At 40.0% G+C, this 18,280-nt stretch overlaps 1 protein-coding gene across 3 annotated transcripts in view; it reads left to right on the top strand.

The window, feature by feature from the left end:
* The window catches only part of TP63 (tumor protein p63), a 526,038-nt gene that overhangs the window by 242,109 nt on the left and 265,649 nt on the right, over nt 1-18,280 (top strand). The window lies entirely within an intron of this gene.

Here is an 18,280-nt window from a genome sequence, read left to right as displayed (position 1 = left end):
GTAAGAAGTGCCTTTCACCTCCTGCCAAGATTCAGAGGCCTTCCCAACCATGTGGAACTGTAAGTTCAATTAAACCTCCTTTATTTGTAAATTGCCCAGTCTTGAGTATGTCTTTATCAGCGGCATGAAAATGGACCAATACAGTAAATTGGTACCATAGAGTGGGCCACTGCTGAAAACATCTTCAAAAATGTGGAAGTGACTTTAGAACTGGGTAACAGGCAGAGGTTGGAACAGTTTGGAGGGCTCAGAAGAAGACAGGAAAATGTGGGAAAGTTTGGAACTTCCTAGAGACTTGTTGAATGGTTTTGCCCAAAATCCTGATAGCAATATAGACACAAGGTCCACACTGAGGTGGTTGCAGATGGAAATGAGGAACTTGTTGGGAACTGGAGTAAAGGTGACTCTTTAGCAAAAGAATTTTAGCAAAGAGACTGGTGGCATTTTGCCCGGACGTAGACATTTGTGGAACTTTGAACTTGAGAAAGACAATTTAGGGTATTTGGCAGAAGAAATTTCTAAGCAGCAAACATTCAAGAGGTGACTTGGGTTCTGTTAAAGACACTCCGTTTTATAAGGCAAATGGAGCACACAACTTTGGAAAATTTGCTTCCTGACTATGTGATGGAAAATAAACTCATTTTCTGGGGAGAAATTCAAGCCAGCTGCTGAAATTTGCTTAATTAGCAAGGAACCTAATGTTAATCCCCAAGAGCAAGGGGGTAATGTCTCCAGGCCATGTCAGAGACCTTTATGGCAGCTCCCCCTATCACAGGCCCAGAGGCCCAGGAGGAAAAAGTGGTTTCCTGGCCTGGGCCCAGGGTCCCCGTGCTGTGTGCAGCCTAAGGACTTGGTGCCTTCTGTCCCAGCTACTTCAGCCATGGCTGAAAGGGGCCAACACACACCTGCGGCTGTGGCTTCAGAGGATGGAAGCCCCAAGTCTAGGCAGCTTCCATGTGGTGTTGAGCCTGTAGGTGCACAGAAGTCAAGAACTGAGGTTTGGGAACCTCCACCTAGAGTTCAGAAGATATATGAAAATGCCTGGATGCCCAGGAAGAAGTTTGCTGCAGGAGCAGGGCCCTCATGGAGAACCTTGGCTAGGGCAGTGCAGAAGGGAAATTTGGGGTCAGAGCCCCCACAAAGAATCCCTACTAGGGTACTGCCTAGTGGAGCTGTTAGAAGAGGGCCACAATCCTACAGACACCAGAATGTTAGATCTACTGACAGCTTGCACCGTGCGCCTGGAAAAATGGCAGACACTCATGAAAGCAGCTGGGAGGGAGGCTGTACCCTGCAAAACTACAGGGGCAGAGCTGCCCAAGACCATGGGAACCCATCTCTTGCATCAGCGTGACCTGGATGTAAGACCTGGAGTCAAAGGAGATCATTTTGGAGCTTTAAAATTTGACTGCCCTGCTGGATTTTGGACTTGCATGGGCTCTGTAACCCTTTTGTTTTGGCAAATTGTCTCCTATTTGGAACAGCTATATTTTCTCAATACCTTACTCTCATTGCATCTAGGAAGTAACTAGCTTGTTTCTGATTCTACAGGCCTCATAGGCAGAAGGGGCTTGCCTTGTCTCAAATGAGACTTTGGACTGTGGACTTTTTGCTTAGTGCTGAAATGAGTTAAGACTTTGTAGGACTCTTGGGAAGGTATGATTGGCTTTAAAATGTGAGGACATGAGATTTGGAGGGTCTGGGGCAGAATGATATGGTTTGGCTATGTCTCCATTCAAATCTCAACTTGAATTTATCTCCCAGAATTCCCACATGTTGTGGGAGGGACCTAGGGGGAGGTTACCGAATCATGGGAACTAGTCTTTTCTGTGCTTTTCTCTTGATAGTGCATAAGTCTCATGAGATCTGATGGATTTATCAACGGTTTCTGCTTTTGCGTCTTCCTCATTTTTCTCTTGCCGCTGCCATGTAAGAAGTGCTTTTTGCCTCCTGCCATGATTCTGAGACCCCGTCAATCATATGGAATTCTAAGTCCAATTAAACCTCCTTCTTTTGTAAATTGCCTAGTCTTGGGTATCAGCAGCATGAAAATGGACTAATATAGCTGTGCTGTATTGACAGCACCCCAGGCAACTTTGCTGGCTTCCTGGGACTAAGTGGGAACTTCTTTCTTTCTTTTCTTCTGGCATTCATTCCCTTGTAAGACATCCTATGTATACAGTAATGTGTGTACACACATATTTAATTTCCTTCATTACTTTGTATCTCTTGCTTTACTTCAGTATTGGATTCGGGACAGAGCCTCATGTGGAGTACATTTAATCTGAAGTTGACTGTACAAATTTACTTTCAAAATATAAGGTGTGGGGGCAGATATTTGAGAAGATGTGGCATGGGGGTAATCTCTGAATATTAACCTAGTACTTATCCTGCTGAACTATATGTATATCATACCACATGTATTTTGGGAACCGAACAGGACACTGGAAAGTCAGCTATAAAAGAAAGGCTGTGCCATCCACCTACACAGCTACTTCCCACTGAAGGATAGACAATGGAATGCATTCACAAAGTAGGGTGAGGTCCTGGCTCAATTTGGACTGTTATTAATCCACAGGATGATTGTAGTAGCTTCCTAACAAATCTCCGTGTTCCACTCTTGTCCCACAGTCAGGCCAGAGTAATATTTTTAAAACATGAATTGGGTCATACCACATCCCTGGGTAATTTCAAAAGTTTTCCATTACTCTTAGAATAAAACCTAAACTCCCTTTCTGGCCTGGTATAACCTGGCTTCTGAATATGTAAGACTTTTGTGCCATCTCCCTGTCACTCACTTTAGCCCATGTGCACTGTCTTCTTCAGTCTCTTAAATATTCCTGGCCTTCCCCTACCTGACTTCAGAAATGTGCTGCTCCATCCACCTGGCATGTTCCTCCCTCATCTTTCACATCAGCCTTCAGATCACCTCTTCAGAAAGGTCTTTCTCAACCATTTAATGTCACGTAGGTTTATCACTATTGCCTCTCCCTCTCATTATTTATAATTGCAGCTTCTTTTCAGGTTTCTTTAATGGCACACATCACCATTAACATAATTTCATGTGTTTGGTCTTTTTTCCTGAGTTCTAATGAAAGTTAATGTGTGATACAAAATGTTCATGCTCAGTTTCCACTCCCATATATCCATATATTTGCTCCAGACCTCTTTGTCTCCAATCTCCCCATTCCTTTTATTCTAGGCCCTTGATAAGATAGGCAGGCCATTGGTCATGACTCAAGCATCTCTTAATTTATGTTGTTACCTCAGGCCATTTCTTCTTCCTCATGAAGTAGATGCCCAATCTCCTAAGTCACAACTCCACACTTCAGGAAGATTTCTTCTCTGTTGACTTCCAGTGCCATCCTCAGATGTTCTTGAAGGCTTTCACTGTCATTTTTGGCCTTCAACCACTTACCAAGTTAACCCATTTGTAAAGTAAGCCTGGCCTTGGGAAGGAGAAAAGCAGGCCCTGACTGTTAAGACCTGATCTGGCACTATTAGCTGAGCCTGGCATTGCTGAAGCTGGCCTAGAACTCACAGTTAGATTTTGGTGTGTTCTTACTGAACATAAAACTACTTAATGAAATCAGCATCAGACAAGCTCTCTTCATGAGTGTCATGGATCAAGACAAAATGAAGAGCATTCTGTAATCAGTTATAAACACAGTACAAAAAAAGAGAACATTGTTTAAACCACAAAAATATCCAAACATCCTCTCATCCCAGCTAATGTGGATTACTGCTGCTCCTTCACCTACTTATAACTAGCTTCACTTCCTGCATCCTGCCTTATAAGATTTATTATGATATCCAGTCATGGAATTATCCCACTTTCTGACAGCATGGAGTAGACAGCAAAGCCCTAAGTCCTTGAATTCTCTCCAAAATAAGCTCAGACGAACCTAAATCCTATATTAAGTTCTTTCTAACACCCTCTTATTGAGATGTTCCATGGATCCTCATGGTGTATATTCTTCCTTGCTACAACAAATAATGAATGCAACAGATAGAGCCAGTTGTCTTTGGCTGGAGGGCACTTTCAGACCTTTTTACCTCCTTCATCTAGTCTTACAAGCAAAGTAGGGAAACACTGCTCATATAACTGCAGTGGGTAATAGGGATGTTTGGGTTACTGCTCATGCAGCTAAGCTCTGGTCCTGCTTGGGCTCAATCTGGGCACATCATTTTCATCTTTTGGTTGACTTATGCGAGACTGATTTTATGACTTAGAAGAACTGAAATAATCCAACTCATGATGTGTAGCTCCAGACATATGGTCATGTAGAGTCTCATGGTCAAGTTTTCATTGCTTTCATGAGCTGTTTAATCAAAAAATGTATTATTTTCTCTGCTATAGATGGCATTGTCCTACTCCTAAATATCAGAGCTTGCATTGTGAGTCTCCACTGGGGCTTAGCATAAGTTTCATGCTACATCTTTTTCCATCAGACACCTGAAATCTTTCCTCTTACTCAGATTATGGACCAGAGCATTAGGCATAGAATATGTTGCCTCCAGAACACAAAAATAACTATCAGGCTTTCTGCTTCCTTCTTTGTGGCAGGGGATTGCAAAATATATATTCTGGCAAACTCCTGACCATTGGACCTGTAAAGACTTCACTGAAATGTCAGGAGTCTAAATCTTCATCGGAATTATCCCCCACCCTCTGGAATGCATGTATTAAATGTCTTTTCAAGGCCTCCTGTATGTATACTAGCCATCTGTTGTTTGCCCTGCCTGATCAGCATGATCTTATTGATGTAACGCATACAGTGCAATGTTCTGTGGTTTGACCAAACAGCCTAGGTATCTTCAGTCTACAACATGACAAAGAGTAGAACAGGTAACACAGCCCTGAGGAAAAACTATAAATGGGCATCGTTGTATATCCCACATGAATGTGAACTGTTTCTGATCCTCTTTTATCATAAGAATAAACAAAAATATATTCATCCAAATCTATGGCTACCTATCCTGTACCTGAGATCTTTTTAATCTGCTCTAGCAAAGATATCACCCTCCCATAATAGTTACAATCAGGCTATTACATTATTGAGGTTGCAAAAGTCTATGCTCCAGAATTTTTCTGAGTTTTTTAGGGACCACATTGAGTCAACAAAGAGAGATATAAGGATACTCTACTTACCCCTGTTCAACATTCTTTGGCTGTTTAATGGTGGCATTAACATCGACCGTCTTCCTAGAATGTAACATTACCCTTTATTTACTCCCATGGCATAGTGAGTAGAGGGCAGATACAGAGGCTTCCACTTGGCCTTTCTGACTCTGATAGTTCTTACTCCAAAGGCCAGGACACAATGTGGGCATCACTCTGGCTGCCAAGTATATCATTTCCAACAAAACTCTTGTGGACTGAAAAAGTGACAACTAAGTGGGTCTTCAAACACAGTAAACTTACTATGAGTTGGATTGTAATAATAAATTTATTTATGATTTAACCATGTGAGCTTCCACAGGTCCATGATTACTCTTAAGGTCTCTGGATAGCAATGTTAACTCAAACTGTCTATACCCAATATGCAGTTACTCAAGTCAACAGCAGTAGGCTGCACAATGTGCGGCATCCAGTACAAATAAAAACGTGGGATCCTTTGTTTAAAGAATTTCAAGATGGTAATGGCAAAACACTAAACCAAGTGAGGGGCCCTTCTAAGAGCAGAGTTCAGTATATGTTTCTGAAGTGCCCGGCTATAGGTCTCTTTAGAGAAGCCTAACAGAATTGTGACAGTATATACTTACAGGTTTCTTTCACTGAGAAACCCAGCTACCTCTTCAGTCAACAAATTCTATATCTCAAAGTGGGCTCAGGTCAAAGAATCTAATGAGAAACTCTTTCTTTGTACTGGGGTGAACATCCTCAGCCTCCTACTGACCCATTCTTTCCTTTTCTTAGCTGTTAAGCAGCACCGTCATTGGCTGTCACTTTATTCTTCCTCTAGGGATGCCATATTCTATCAATCATTTTCATAACTCCCTGCAGGTCAAGTCTCCTGGCTGTGCCTCTGACCTTGCTGGTCCTAATGGTAAATATGGCTTCCTAGCATGTGGTAGGTAAGTGCAACCCTTGGCCTCTGTTCTTGAGGGTAGAAGGGCATCATTTACATGGATATTAACAGTCCCAGGTCTATGACCACCTCTCCTACCCCCAGCCCTGAGATACAGAGGAGAGCCAGGATTGAACTTCTTAGTGATCCTGCTACCCTTCCAACTAGCAAATTCCTGATGGCCTTAGTGAATCCTGATGACCTTCCTGTGTCCACTTGGCTCCCTCATCTAACATAGTCTTCTGGTGAATTTTCTTACTTCATATTATATATCCATTCTAGCCATGTCCTTTTTCCCTCAGACTCTTTATTTCTTGTCTACCATCTTGTAGGGAAACCTGTGAAATTTCTCTTCATTTAGCATTGATCATCACTTTTTCCAGACTTTTTCAAGTCACCCTAGCTGTGAGCTTGCCCTATGCACAGTGGTTCTTAACAGGGTGTTAAAGCCCATGTGATAAGAAAATGCCCCCGAGTCAATAAACTATTTCCTATGTGGACTTATTTTTTAGTCCCCTCAATCAAGTACCTGCAAAAATCAATTAGGGATGTCCATGGCTTCTGCTGATACATGCTAGCTAATTCTGGCAACTCTTTGGTATATTATTCATGCTTTACTTTGTCATGACCAGTACATCTTCAGCTGAGCTCTGCTAGAAATTAGCACTATCTGGGACCTGGCAGTAAAAAAAGGAAGTAAAGCATTCGAGAGGGGGGGTATATCTGTTGCTTTATGAAGTAATGCCTCTGTGACATCTGTCAGTGTGAGGGAAGCACTAGCTCTTACTAGGAAAGGATGGTCTATCTCTATAATCTCTGAGGATTTAGGAGAGTCTGCAAAACCAACTCATCAGGGGTATCCACTTCATGCTGCTATCTATATTTCCAGGTCTCAGGTGTTTCCAACCAGCCTTAGCTAAACAGTCAAATGTCTCTAGAGCTCTGTGACTCTAACGACTAGGTTTTAAGTGGGCTGCTTAGCTTTGTTTTTGCAAAGAGGGCCTTGTCTTTGTGTAAGACACCAAAGATGTCAACTGGCTCTCACACTTAGCCTTTAACTGCTTGCTAAGAGCCCTAAGTTTTTTAATATCCCTCTTCAAGGTAGCAGTACAACTTAGCAGTAACTATAAAGCGCTGCTATCCTTGTAGGCACTGTTGCTACCATATCTGTAGGCACTGTTCCCACTGTATCTGCCAAAAGCCTGAATCTGAGGACCTATAAGCATCTGTCCCTCCAATGGATGTTTTTCCAGATCAACCTCAGTAAAATGTATAGCAATTATGCCTTCACCTTCGGCCCCAAACTGTCCGTAGTCCACATACTTCAGGAAGCCATCCTGTTTGCTTAATAACAGAGAGAGCCACTCCCAAAACCCCCGTTTCTCCATTCTTGAACCTCTCTCAGGGCCACTTGTGTTACTTTGTGTACTCAAAGAAGCAGAGCTAAAGAAGGGATTAGATGTACAAAAGATACACTAGCGAGAATGCCGGTGGAGGAAAAAGAAAAAAAGAGTGGAAGAAGGGGGATGCTTCAGAGTGTAATAAAAACTCTTGGCCAGGCGTGGTGGCTCACACCTGTAATCCCAGCACTTCGGCAGGCCAAGGCCGGTGGATCTCAAGGTCGAGAGATCGAGACCAACATGATCAACATGGTGAAACCCTGTCTCTACTAAAAATACAAAAATTAGCTGGGCATGGTGGTGTGTGCCTGTAGTCCCAGCTCCTTGGGAGGCTGAGGCAGGAGAATCGCTTGAACCCAGGAGGCGGAGGTTGCAGTGAGGTGACATTGCACCACTGCACTCCAGCCTGGCGACAGAGCGAAACTCCTTCTAAAAACAAAGCAAAACAATCCTCTCTCTGACAGCCATGAGGTAGAGGAGAAAAGAAGAGAATACAATAGAAATAGTTTCAGATTGAAAGCCATTTCAAGGAAGGTTTGCCCAGGCTAATGAGGCATTCTTGAGTCAAAATCATGCATCAAAGATGTACCATGTGCTGCCAGAATGGGCCTTGTTTGTAGCCCTACCAGGTTCAGTCCTTGGTTGGAAGCAGCCCAGAAGTGTGGCCTCAATAAACGTGACAGCAGAGTGAATCCAAGGAGCAGACATGAGGCTGCCATCAACTGTGCATTCCACGTTATGAGAGTTAAACTTTACATTTCCATGGTTCCCATGCTCCGCACCACAAATCTTTCATGACGGTCATTTTTTCTCTTGAACCAGAGGTTGTCCACAAGACAGTTCATCAGGAAATTGAGACACATCCTCTTAGCTTTCATTCATCTTGGCATAATATTTTTCACTCATCTATTATGCACACCTTTGAAAGACAATGGCTTTCACCTGTATAGTTTTTATAGGGTAGAGCCATCTAAGACACTTTTTTTCATGTACATTTATTCCATGACTAAAACTTCTCCAGGAAAGTATTTGTAATGGTTATTTCTTGTGGGTTAATACAAAAATTATGCCCATTCACTGTGCAAAATTTGAAAACTACAGAAAAGTATAAAGAAGAAAATATTATTTTCACTCCATAACTCAGAAATAATTACAATTAAAAGCTTATGAATTTTCTTTCTTTTCCTTTGCCTTTGTGATATGGAAAATCTACATTTTTCCATACCATGAAAATACACTGTGTAGATTGCTTTGCTTCTTCTATTAGATGATTTATTTTTGGTTTTAAAAATAATTTTTACTTTGATTATGTAGAAGACTTTAGTAAGAAAATTAGAGAATAAACTTGGCCAATAAATATTCTCTGTATATGCATACATATATACACACACACATACATACATGCATACTTATATGCATATTTATGATACATATTACACCATAGTATATTTTATATAGAGAGAGAAATATACACATATGAGTATAAGTAAATATGTACATTATGTGCAATATATACATATACACATATATATACACATAGATGTGCATATATACATACATGTCTATATAAATATTATCACTCTATATCTATTTATTCTCTCTCTTCTCACATTTCCCTCTCTATTTATGTATATTCAGGGTCTCGATCTGGAAAAGAAGGATTTTTTTTTTTACTTTGGAAATTTTTTTTGTAATTATTGTAATAATACTAATGGTAATTCAGTTCCATGGGGAAAATTGTTTATTCTATCCAGAAGTATAATATAAGAGATAACCGAAGAGGAATTCAGATGGATCAGTGGCAGAGCAACAGAATAGTGTACTAACTAACCAAAGACAGTGAAGGCTAGTTGTGTTTTCCGACTGAGGTTATCCCTCCAAGGTAGCACTTTAAATTTACCTCCTAGAAACTTGACCCAGAGATGTTGCTGTAAACAAGACCCACTCAGGGGTCACCCCATGGGGATTCCCCCGTAAAGATGCCCTGAGAACCATGTCCATCCCACAGAAGCATTTTACCAGTGCATCCACCCCCACGTGCTTAAACTGTGCGCACGACCCAGATTTCAAAATAAGCAGAATTAACATTCTTGACTCCTGGCCCAAATGTGGATGCTCGCCATGAGCTCATGCCTGCCTTTGTGGCTGGCATTTGCAGGGCTTATGTTATCATGCTAACTGGACCAGGAAAGAGACACTGAGGGACATGTGCTGGAAACCATGCATAGGTAGGACTCTGACATTTTTGAATGTGCACAAATGTATTATGACTCCTTTTGAGAGTCAAAAGCAAAAGTGTGGTCATAAATGTCAGGGAAATGAGTTAATTTGAGATCAGATCCTGGCTCTACCACTATCTGACTGAATGATTAATGCAGAGTCTCCAACTATCTCTTCCTGTGTGAAATGCAGTTGACCTAACTTGTCTATTTCCTAGGGTTTTCAGTAGTTATCTAAATAGGTAATGGACATAAAATATTTAGTAAGTGGCAAGCTATATAAAAATTCTGGTTTTGAAGATGCAATATAAAGAGGAGAGATCTTTGTTTTATTTACCTTTATTTTCCTAAATCCCGTCTCAACACCAGTCATACCACAGGCATTTAATTAATGTTACTTAATTGAGTGGATGGATTCAGGTTTGGGAGTTAGAGCTGGGTCCATTACAGGCCACGGTGTCTGATGGTTATTGCCTCGTGTGATCCTAAGTTTGTTTCTTAAGCCGTCTGAGTCTTAGCTTCCTCAGGCATAAAATGGAGGTAACAACACCACGTGTTCTAGCCATCTACTTCACACGACAGTTGAGATGTTGCAATGAGATAATGTCTGTGAAAGTGTTCCGTAAAATAAATCAAGATACAAAGTCTTGTTATTTTTAAGTCATTCTGATTTCTGAGATTTTTTTTCTAAGTAAATGATCTCTAGATTTCTACATTCCTTTTTTTTTTTTTTGAGACCAGAGTCTCGCTCTGTCTCCCAGGCTGGAGTGCAGTGGCGCGATCTCGGCTCACTGCAAGCTCCGCCTCCCGGGTTCATGCCATTCTCCTGCCTCAGCCTCCCGAGTAGCTGGGACTACAGGCGCGGCCACCTCGCCCAGCTATTTTTTTGTATTTTTTAGTAGAGACGGGGTTTCACCGGGTTAGCCAGGATGGTCTCGATCTCCTGACCTCGTGATCCACCCGTCTCGGCCTCCCAAAGTGCTGGGATTACAGGCTTGAGCCACCGCGCCCGGCCTCTACATTTCTTTTTAACTTTCAGTATGGCTAATTTTCAAAAAGGGAAATTGATCAGCGTCTCCAGCCCCTCTTTTGTGAGCTGTGTTCTATAGGTAAACACTGTATTTGGAGAAGCTACACCCCCAAAAGAAATCACTTTGCATAGCCTTTGAAATAAACACAGTAGGCTTTTGTTTTCTTGTCTCAATTTCTTCTCCTTGCCTTCCAGAAACTGGGGCTTTTATGACTTCCTGATGATCAGTCCCAAATCAGCAAGGCACAAATTTGTGAATTTATGTCTGAAAGAGAGGTTCAGCAACAGCTGTCTGATGGGTTCACACTAACCAAGGGAAGGTAAATAAGAATGCTTCATTTTATTATCTCCCACCTACACACACGCTTCATGAATACTATAAACATATTCTTACTGCATCAGTATTCGTCGGGTACCAGATATTTCAACCCAAAAGCCCAGCAGGCAAACTGATCATTTGTAACTTAGGGTCACAGCCATGCCGTAATTATCCTTTTGTCTATGAAGTTAAAGGTGATAAAAGGAAAAGAAAATCATTCTTGATTCTACTGGTATCTATTTGAGCACAGGAATTGGATTTTGTTGATCAACCTGCTACGAATGGCCTCTAGCACACTGATGGGAACACAGAGGAGGCCCTAAAAGAATATTCACGTTGAATCCATTAATCAACTGTCAAATCAATGAGTGCTATGTAGTCTTGTGAGAGAATCATACTGAAACTCCACTAGAAATTTAGGTCTCATCACAACATCATGCATTGTAATGTATTTGCAATAAGCAGTCAAACAAATGCATTATAATCAGAGACCAGACACACTAAAGGCCAATTTATTTGGAAGACTCAGTATGTATTATCTTTCCCTTTTATTCTTTCAAAACCTGGAATGTGCTATGTATAACAGGAGTCAAAGCTATTATTGTGGATAAAAAACAAATAAATATAAATCCTCTGACACTGGCTGTTTAGAAGTTCACAGATAAATGCATGGCGCTTTAGCACAAGTATAGACCTTCACATTATACCGTTTGCGAATAAATACTATCCTTGATTTTTGTCTTATTTTTCTTACCATTGTTGATTATGCTGAGTATTCATTTCCTCATATACCTACATATGTTTTTGAAATTATTTAGAAATCCATAGGTATGGTAAAAAGCATATATTAATGCCATGTACCATATTAACTGTTTTTAAGTGTACAGTTTCATAGCAGTAAATATATCTACATTCTTTTGCAGCAGATCACAGTAAATTTTTCACCTTGCAAACCTGAAACTCTACACTCATTATGCTACCACTCCTCATTACCCCGTCACCCCCGCCCCCATAACTTTACATATGTGTGGGTTTTTGATGTTATAAATATTTCATAAGCTAACTCAAATCATTTTAAAACAAAGTGATTTTATATAGATAGAATAATAGATGAATCATATGTCAATATAGCCTTTAAGAAGTTTATACTCATAAAATCACAGACTCATAGGGTTGAACAGAATCTTTAATATGACATATAACAGCCTTCCCTCCTGCAGCCCCAATCTAAGGCTTGATAGACATACTTGCTCTTTGCAGCACTACCATGTTTATTTTCCTACAAACACAGGAATAGTGATAAATTCTGTTTCATGCATTCTCATCATAAATAAGCATATACTATGTGGTGTATTTATAATTGCATATGCTGAGTAATAGACAGGGGGTTTTGATTAAATATTGATGATATTAATTTCTCCACTCACATTTTTCATGGTTGGTAAAAAGAGAAAAGCATTCACGTACTTCCCATGCCAATTACTGTAGGACATATTCATATTGTGATGTAGTCTCCAGCCATAGTTGAACCAACACACATGGGCAGGAGGCATGTTCTTGGAAGCCATTCTGTACCAGGATGAGTTGCAATAATTTAGCTATTTGTGAATGTAACTGAAAAACACATAAATGTATCTTCTCAAACCCAAACTAAAAGTATTCCCTGTTGAACTTGCTCTTAGCTGGACCCTAAACATCCCACAGCCACTCGATGATAGCTCTTTTGAGGTAAAAGGTAATGAAAGGAGCATTGGAGTAGAAATGGATAATAGTATTAAAATATTGCAGATACAATAGTTCACATTTGTCTATGTTACAATTTATGACAATGTAAACATATTGCTAAGCTACTTCCCTGGACCTCGGAAGGAGCTCTGCAAATCTTGACATTTGAATGTTTAGAATCACAGTAAATCTGAAAGAAGGCCTGGGGAAAACCCGTTGGTAGGCTCTGAAAGGAGAGCAATTCCTGATATGATGCGCTGAGACGGACACAGCATCACTTTTATGGTATTTCTGCCAAAAGTGCTTTCAAACCTAAACTAACGTATTATCTACAAACCACTGCCTTGTAGTTTACAAAGATACCTGTGTCATGAAACACAAAGAAGACTGGGAAACTGTTCCTAATTAAAAGATACTAAAAAAAAAAAAAAAAAAAGGACAACTGAATGCAACATATGATCCAAGATTTTTCCTTGCTATAAAGGAATTATTAAGACAATTGTCAAATATGAATAAGCAGTGTAGAATAGATATTTTATGGATATAATTTTTTAATTTCAATAATTGAACTGAGATCATGTCAGGTATTTCCTCATTTTAGGAAATACACGCTGAAACATTTAGAATAAAGGTGCGTCATATCTGCAACTGACAAATGGTTCAGGGAAAAACAAATCTGGGGAATGCCAAATAAGGACTTCCTGTGTTTCTTTCTTTATCTCTCACTCACGTGAGCTTTGAGCAAAGGAGGAGTGGGAGTGAGGAGCGGCCCCCACACAGCTGTTCAGGGATGTCTGGAAAAGAAGCCCACCCACATTGCTTCTGGACACTGGGTGTGACTTGGAGGGTATCAGGTTTGTCTGTTAAAGAAACTGCCAACCTCTTCCTGCCCCAATTGGCCTCTGTTCCCTTGCATGCCTTCTGAACAGAAGAGTGCCCCTTTCCTTGGGACACTCCCTTAAGGCATCTTCTTGACATTAACTTAACTATAAATGTTTATTTGACGAATTTCAGTGACCTGACGAGAGATGGAGGTTAAATCAGAAGAAGCACATGGCTAAGGTTGCAATTCTCTTGCTTTTTCTTTGAATTAAAGTCATTTGAATACCATTCAGGTTACTTAAGTTCTAGGTCGAGCTTCTCTCCTAATCGATGTCAGACTGTAGCAAATATTGGGTCCAAAGTTGGAAAGGTTAGCAGACTCCTCCCCATGACAGAACTTTGGTTTCCACTCCACTAAAATAGAGATTGTGTGGTTGGGCTGCAGCTGTGTACAGAAAAGGGTCATACAATCAAAAATCACCAAACTCAGTCTCTTCAATTTGAATGATGTTGGCGAACTTGCTCCACCACCTCCTATCCTTGAAGGTTCTTTCCTGCTATCCACACTATAAGTGCAAGATGACCTGGAAAGTCTAGGACCTGAGGTTCAGTTACCCTGACACAAAGGAATTCAGTTTCTCTGATCTCATAGTCACAGGCTGCCAGAGCTCTACGGAACATGCAAGATCATCTGCTTTAAGCCTCTTGCGGTGGCATCTGTTGTTTTCCACTGCCCTATACCTATTGCTCTTTCCTGGGTTAACAGAACCTTTATTTTCTTCTGAAAACTCTCTGCTAAGTCATGGTAGGGCTATCAATCGAGACGATCAGGCCTCTCCTGGCCAAACATGGCATCTTTCTTTTGGGAAGTTGAATCTTAAGCTGAATAGCTTAAGTTCAAAAAAAGCTGTTGAATCTGACTTATGCCTACAGTGGCGTTGTGAAGTGACTATTCATTCCTATTTCTTAAGCCCCTGAGTTTATCCTTGTTCCAGCCTTTTCCGAGATCTGCTTTTGTTTTTTTTTTCAACTGTCTCCTATTATCTGTGAATTTTCATATTTCTTTTCATACATTTTCATGTTTTGTTTGCTTGTGTGTTTTTTGGCTTTACATAAGCAGAATCAGTTTCTATTGTTTATACCCAAGGAATCCTAATTGATACATCCTTCCCCTTTAAAAATAAAGCATCTAAGTCTCAAAGGGAGTAGGCTACCTGCCTAAGGCCTGGGAGTAAGTTAGTACCAGAGCTCATACTAACCAGGTTAGCCAACTTCTTTACACAATATTTGCTCTCTCCATCAGAGTTATAGCAGTCATGGAAGAAAGAAACTACTATTTTGCCAAAGACCTCAGGAGAACCAAGAACAAGTTCTGGGATATGTGATGATTGAGCTCTTAAAAAGTTTGTTGGACTTCTGGCCATAATTGTGTATCTAAGACCAGATTTCATTCTTAATAGCTAAACAAACAAACAAACAAACAAGAGCGATCCACAGGTTCAGCAGCTATAATAAGAATGAATTACTGATACAGTTGACAATATGAATGTAGCTCAGAAACAACAGCATCAATGAGCAAAAAAAAAAAACAAAAAAAACCAGAAAATCCAGACACAGAAGAATACACACCATATCCCTGCATTTATGTGATATTCTAGCATTGTATTGTCCAACATAGTAGCCAGTAGCCTCACATGGCTATTCAAATTTAAGTTGATTAAAATTAAGTGAGAATAAAAATTTAGCTCTTCAGTAACGTTAGCCACATGTAGCTAGTGGCTACCACATCAGATGGTGCAAATATAGATTATTTCCTTTAAAACAGAAAGTTCTATTGGAAAACAATGCTCTAGAAAATATACGTATAATCTACAACAACAAAAGGCAAGTCAGTGATTGCCTAAGGCCAGTGGTGAGGGGAGCCTGATTGCAAAGTGGTATTGACTGCAACGTGGTATAAGGAAAGTTTTGGGTAATAGAGATGTTGGAATCTTGATTGCGATGGAGGCTACGTGGTGTCTAATATATCACCTCCTCAAACTGAACACTTGGAATTGACAAATTTCATTGTATGTAAATTATATGTCAATAAAGTAACTCTAAGAGGTCAAGTGTTTTATGGAAATTATTTTTAATCAGTTGCAATACTTATTATGAGATGATTTTTGCAAATATATAAACATGTTATTCATCTACTGTGCAATATTTTTGCTAGTCCCTGACAACACAGAGGTGAATTAGAATAGCAAGCCTGCCCTCAAGCTGTTCACAATCCAGTACAGGAGATGAGTCTATTCAAAAATAACTAGAATCCAGGAAGAAAATTATAGGTGACCTTACACAAAAAAGTGCAGATATAATTATTTAGGACAGTAGAAGTGGGGAAGGTTTCTTTTATATGGAAAAAAAAGGGAGAATTTTTGGTCTTTGAAGGATGAGCAAGATGTGAATATGTGCAGATGGGGTTTTAAAACATTCCTGGTGGAGGGCAAAATATGATCCAAGGCACAAGAACAACCAGAAAAATATGCAACCTAGAGGAAAGTGCATGAAGGAGAGCAGTTGTAAAATAATTTTCCTGGATGTAAGTGAGAAGAATTTGTATCTAGACACCTGAGTTTGGCAGAGTGCATGTTCTTGGGTCCTAGGAGTCAAGAAGTACAAGTGTCCCTTTCTCCTACATTATGCTCGGTGGTCCAAGTCCAAAACACCTTTCCTTCCTTAAGTACTTTCTTCTCCCCTCCATACAAATCTAAAGTCTTCACGAACATCATTTAAACAGGCAGGTCATGGTCAGAAAGGCAGTTACTTTTCCTAGACTTCTATGTACATTATTATGTTACAATCTCTGCCTGAAAGACTCAAAGTCTTGGGAAAGCTTCCACCTTCCACACCAAAGATATAATTTATGCATTTGCATAGTAACCTTAGTCCCCTAAGAGAAGAAAGATAAAATATAAATATAAGAGGCAATTATGGTAATTATAATAAAATTGCTACTCATTTTTCACTTGATCATGTATGGTTGTGTGCTATTGATGTTCTGTTGAATTCTAGAGAGTTTGCCTCTTTTTTCTTGGTCAACTCTCTCCATTTGTTTCCATAATGCAATAGGAGCCAATCTGTTTCATAATCATTTATTTAAAATTTGTTGCCATTTAATTTCTGTCCCTCTTAGCTTAGCAAATTTAGGATTTTTAAATAACAACTATTGAAATCATGACATACGTTTAAATGATACTATTTAAATAAGTTAGGCTAGAATCCTTTTAAATTAAAAAGAAATAGATGAGTGCAGTGGCTCATGCCTGTAATCCCAACACTTTGGGAAGCCAAGTCGGGAGGATAGCTTGAGTCCAGGAGTTTGAGATCAGCCAGGGCAACATAGCAAGACCCCATATCTAACAAAACAAAACAAAACAAAATTACCTGGGTATGGTTGTGCTCACCTGTAGTCCAAGTTATACAGGAAGCTGAGGCAGAAGGATCACTTGAGCCTGTGAGGTTGAGGCTGCAGTGATCTGTGATCATGCCACTGCACTCAGTCTGGATGACAGTGTGAGAAGCCGTCTCAAAAATAATAAATAAATAAATAAATAAATAATAACTTTTAAAAAGCAAAAATTAATTAAATTTAAAAAACACAACACACTAGAGATGTTTGCAGATTGATTATTTGGGAGTCTGTATCCCTGGAAGTTAATGTAAAATATTTAGAATATATGGTGAAACCCCGTCTCTACTAAAAATACAAAAAAATTAGCCGGGCGTGGTGGCCGGCGCCTGTAGTCTCACCTTCTCGGGAGGCTGAGGCAGGGGAATGGCATGAACCCGGGAGGCAGCGGAGCTTGCAGTGAGAGGAGATCGCACCACTGCACTCCAGCCTGGGCGACAGAGTGAGACTCCGTCTCAAAATATATATATATATATATATATATATATTTAGAAGAGTTCTTCCTCATTTCCTAGGGATGTCAAATTGTAAATATCAGACCTGGAACGAACACTAGGGCTCGACACTCCAAAGTATGGTCCAAGGACCAGCAGCATCAAGTAACCTGGGAACGTGTTAGAAATGCAGAGTCTCAGGTCTCACCCCAGACCTACTGAACCAGAATCTGCATTAACCAGATTTCTAGGTGCCTCACAGGCACATTAAAACTTGAGAAGTTCTGCACTAGAAATCATCAGTCCACCTTTCATTATAAATGGAATCACTTGGCTGTGGTCACAGGAAACTGATTATTTTTAATTTCAGAACCTTATATTTAGGTCATCTGTATTTGCTAATAGCAGAGAAGAAAGCCAAACTCTTTAACTCCAATTAACAAATCTATAATTAATTAGTTAAATAATCTTCCCTTTTAGTTTTACATTTTGTGGAGCAAGCTGTTTGATTTGGCTGGGGTTGAGGCTGGCCTGTTTGTGAATTTCACAATTCACAGATGTTAGCTGCTCTCGGGCTAAGTAAAGGAAGAGAATGTCAAGTTTTAAATAGCTTCTCCCTTCCATCCTGGCTGAAGCAACAAATAAAATATTTTTATGAAACACATTTTGAGTCAGATTTACTTACAGGGAAATGTCAAATTTCTCTGAAACGGCTTTAGATTGTCTCACAACTTTGACATTTACTGATGTCACCTGTTTACAGGTGTGTCCTGTGATTAGGCAGTGAATGGAAGATATGAACTTGC

The sequence above is a fragment of the Macaca mulatta genome, chromosome 2, assembly GCF_049350105.2.
Source record: "Macaca mulatta isolate MMU2019108-1 chromosome 2, T2T-MMU8v2.0, whole genome shotgun sequence".
Taxonomy (NCBI): Eukaryota; Metazoa; Chordata; class Mammalia; order Primates; family Cercopithecidae; genus Macaca; species Macaca mulatta.
Note: the sequence above shows the minus strand (reverse complement) of the source record. Positions and strands in the feature narration are given on the sequence as shown.